We start from the raw sequence: 3,767 nt of genomic DNA, 5'->3' as shown, positions 1-3,767 counted from the left end.
CAGTTGTTTGTTGCATTTAGGGGATATACAAGTCCTTTGAATTTCTATCCATGTGCCTGCAAACGAAGATTAATTTTGATCAAGAATATTAAGTGTTTCTTTTTAAGTGAAACAAAATGTGTGCGTAAAAATGATGAATTCTTTACCTCTTAAACCATGTGTCAAGGAATAAAAATATATACATATAAAAAGAAAGATTCATTATTTTTTGTTAATTCTAATTATCTCTCTTCAAAGAAGAATAAATACATATTGCAGTTACATATTTTGTTTTCTGATTTGTTTACTTATTTATTCATTATAAATAATATTTATCATGACTTGGTTCGTTGCCATTATTTTCAGTTCCCATCAGAATTTGTTTTCTTTATTTTTATCTATTTACCCTTGAAATGTTTGAGTTTCAAGATTTAAAAAAAAAAAAATCAAATGAAACCTTTTATTTTTAATTCAGGAATTGATTAATTTAGATTTATTCATTTATTTATAATGTGATGAACATGATGGTGCAGCTGTGAGTTCTCAGTAAACTGAATTTGTGACCTGATTTCTTTTCTCATTTGAAACCATCATCAGTTAATTTACCATGGCTGTTCAGAGAGGCAACTTGTTAGTTATTTTTTTCCAGTATTCACAATTTAGCCCATTAGCATTCAGATTACTCCGTGAATGCATTTATTCACATTGTTTTGAATTAATCATGCATAATCTCATATCTTTGAGATTTTGGTGATGTGATTGCTTATCTTTAGAATGACATTGTAGGGTAGGTGTGAGATGCAGGATCTGGATAGTTTGAACATAAAATGGGTTGAATATTTGGACCTGATATGGTCAGTTTAAATGCTAAAGGGTTAAGGAGTACATATTTCTTGTAGACTTTTTAGAATAAGTTCTTCCTCATACATGCTTCTGAAATGCTATAAAAAAAAAAAGCAGAAAAGAAAAAAAGACTTATTTATTCAATGTACTTGTTCAGTAAATGTTAATTGCCTGACCATTTATTACTAGAAGCATATATCAATGCATAATTAGTCTTACTAAATCTGGTGCCAATTTAAACTAGCTGCATGAAATGCAGCATCTATAAATAAATGCTCTTTCAGAGACTTTAGATAATGTCTGTCGTAAATTTTAACACAAAATACTGCTTCACTTTTATTTAGCTTATGCATATTACTGCATATTATATATAGAATTTTGAAATAATTATATCATTCATCAATTTCTTTTCTATATAAAAGAATCAGAGAAAGTGGGACAGTGCCCATGACAATTGCAGTCTCTCTGAAATTGGTGAGATTGGTGCAGTTAATGTTTGAATTGAGCAATCTACAGGTTCAAAAAATTCCAAAAGACTGCAGTTCTGAGGATGAAAGATTAGCTAAAATGTCTGAAGTGAGTGTTGGGAGATAGAATGCACGAAAGGTATCAAGAAGAGGAGGAAAGTTAGAACAAATTAGCATGAATGAACAGTGTTTTCTGCTATTAGCTCAAAAGGAGGGATATAGTAGAGATAAATAAAAGAGGCAGAAAGGAAACCATACATTCATGAACTAATATTTGATTGTTAGTGGTTCAATATTTAGCGTTTAGTTAAACTGCCCTCTTTTGGATTTTACCTAGAATGTGTGTGTAGCAGCATAAAAGCAGTAGTACCTTCTTCTACGAGAACAGTATTTTAGCATGGATCATATTTAAGCTTTGTAGAGTAGCAGTTGATATCTGAAGTATTTTATGTCCAAAAAGAGAAGTTGTTTGATGCAATGAGACAATGTTATGTGACACACACTCACACATACATGCATGCATGTGTGAAACATTGCACCCCGGAAGTTTCTTTTGTGCAATGTCTGTAATGGTATTGGTGCAAAGCTGTATCAGCTTAAATTGGTAGCCTTAGAATTAACCAGTGGGTTTAATTCTAATTTTGGGTATTCTTGGGGAAATATAAAGGGTACAGCTCATCAAAATGTCATAGAAACTCAAATACTCATTTATTTATTGCCTATAAGGGGCTAAACATAGAGGGGACAAACAAGGACAGACAAAGGGATGAAGTCGATTACATCAACCCCAGTGCATAACTGGTACTTAATTTATCGACCCCAAACGGATGAAAGGCAAAGTCGACCTCAGCGGAATTTGAACTCAGAACTTAATGGCAGACGAAATACCACTAAGCATTTCGCCCAGCGTGCTAACATTTCTGCCAGCTCTCCACCGTAGAAACTCAAATACTTGCCACAGAGCAAACTCCACTTAAGAGACCTGTGAACCAGGCCAGAGGGTGTTAACCCATTAACATTCAGATTACTCAATCAAATATAATGCTCATTTGTTTGGATTGTGTTAAATTAATTTATTAATCTTGCATTGTCTCATATCTTTGTGATTTCAATGATGTGACTTTATTTTTAGCATGACATTGTAAGATAGAGGTGAGAGACTAGATCTGGTCAACTTGAACGTAAAATAGGTTGAATATTTTAGCTGGATATGGCTGGTTTAAATGCTAAAGGGTTAAACCAGATGGTGTGGTGTGCCTACATCTCTTTCACATGTTAAATAGTTTCCTTTTCATTCTCACATCTGTAATGTTATGTGTGCAAACATTCCCAAGCTTACTCTTGTGACTATTAATTTTAAAGCCAACACTTTAGTATTTTCTTGTAGTACTTCCTTATATTTGTATTTTAACCCTTTAGCAATCAAATTACTCTGTCAAATGTAATGCTTATGCATTCACATTGTTTTGAATTAATTATGTAATAACTAGTAGCTTTGAAATATTGATGATGTGATTGTATATTTTTAGAAGGATATTGCAGGGTAGACGTAAAAGAACAAATCCAGTTGGTTTGAACATAAAACTGGTAGAATGTTTGAGCTAGGTTTGGCCAGTGTAAATGCTGAAGCAATTGTGTATGTGTGTGTGTGATTTAATGTATAATTTTTCTTTCACTTCAAAACCAGTTAAAGGTTAACAACACGAATGGCATCTGGCTATAAATACCTTGATGATATATTGATCTAACCCAAACTAGCATGAAAAAAGACTTAAAAATGAATGACAAAATGTGTGAGTTTATATATATATATAAATATATATACATACACTCTCTACACTCTCGGAGTGGTTGGCGTTAGGAAGGGCATCCAGCTGTAGAAACTCTGCCAAATCAGATTGGAGCTTGGTGTAGCCATCTGGTTCACCAGTCCTCAGTCAAATCGCCCAACCCATGCTAGCATGGAAAGCGGACGTTAAACGATGATGATGATGATATGTTTTTGTGTATGTGTTTGTAAGCTTGTATGAGATTTAAAAATTTATCTTTATGAATATTGTTTCTACATTCACATGTGCAAGATTTCAAACATATAAATGTAACTTCTTTGAAGCAGCATATGCTAATGCATTCATCTAAATATCATACTGACACATATACCTAATTACCGAACCCACATATACAGTCGAATGTTTAATAGCCATATACAGATATATTTGTAATTAGACATCATATTGATATAATTACGTCCATATATCATTTAAATATATGTATACCTCATGCAGATACAAGAATAATATACACATTCCTGCACTCATTCATATCAGTTTATTGCTCATGCAGACTGAGATCTATGTTACTTCAACAGATGTTTATGCACACCAATCTATGTATGCAGGCATTCCCTCCACATAAATCAGTTTCTCTCTCTCTCTCTCTCTCTCTCTCTCTCTCTCGCTCTCTCTTTCTCTCTCTCTC

General features: G+C 33.0%; 1 protein-coding gene across 7 annotated transcripts in view; it reads left to right on the top strand.

The window, feature by feature from the left end:
- Positions 1-3,767, top strand: part of LOC106868354 (N-acetylated-alpha-linked acidic dipeptidase 2) — a 1,027,134-nt gene that overhangs the window by 174,008 nt on the left and 849,359 nt on the right. The gene's annotated exons all lie outside the window — the stretch shown is intronic.

The sequence above is a fragment of the Octopus bimaculoides genome, chromosome 9 (assembly GCF_001194135.2).
Source record: "Octopus bimaculoides isolate UCB-OBI-ISO-001 chromosome 9, ASM119413v2, whole genome shotgun sequence".
NCBI lineage: Eukaryota > Metazoa > Mollusca > Cephalopoda > Octopoda > Octopodidae > Octopus > Octopus bimaculoides.
The sequence above is the reverse complement of the archived record's forward strand: the minus strand, read 5'-3'. Positions and strand labels throughout refer to the sequence as shown.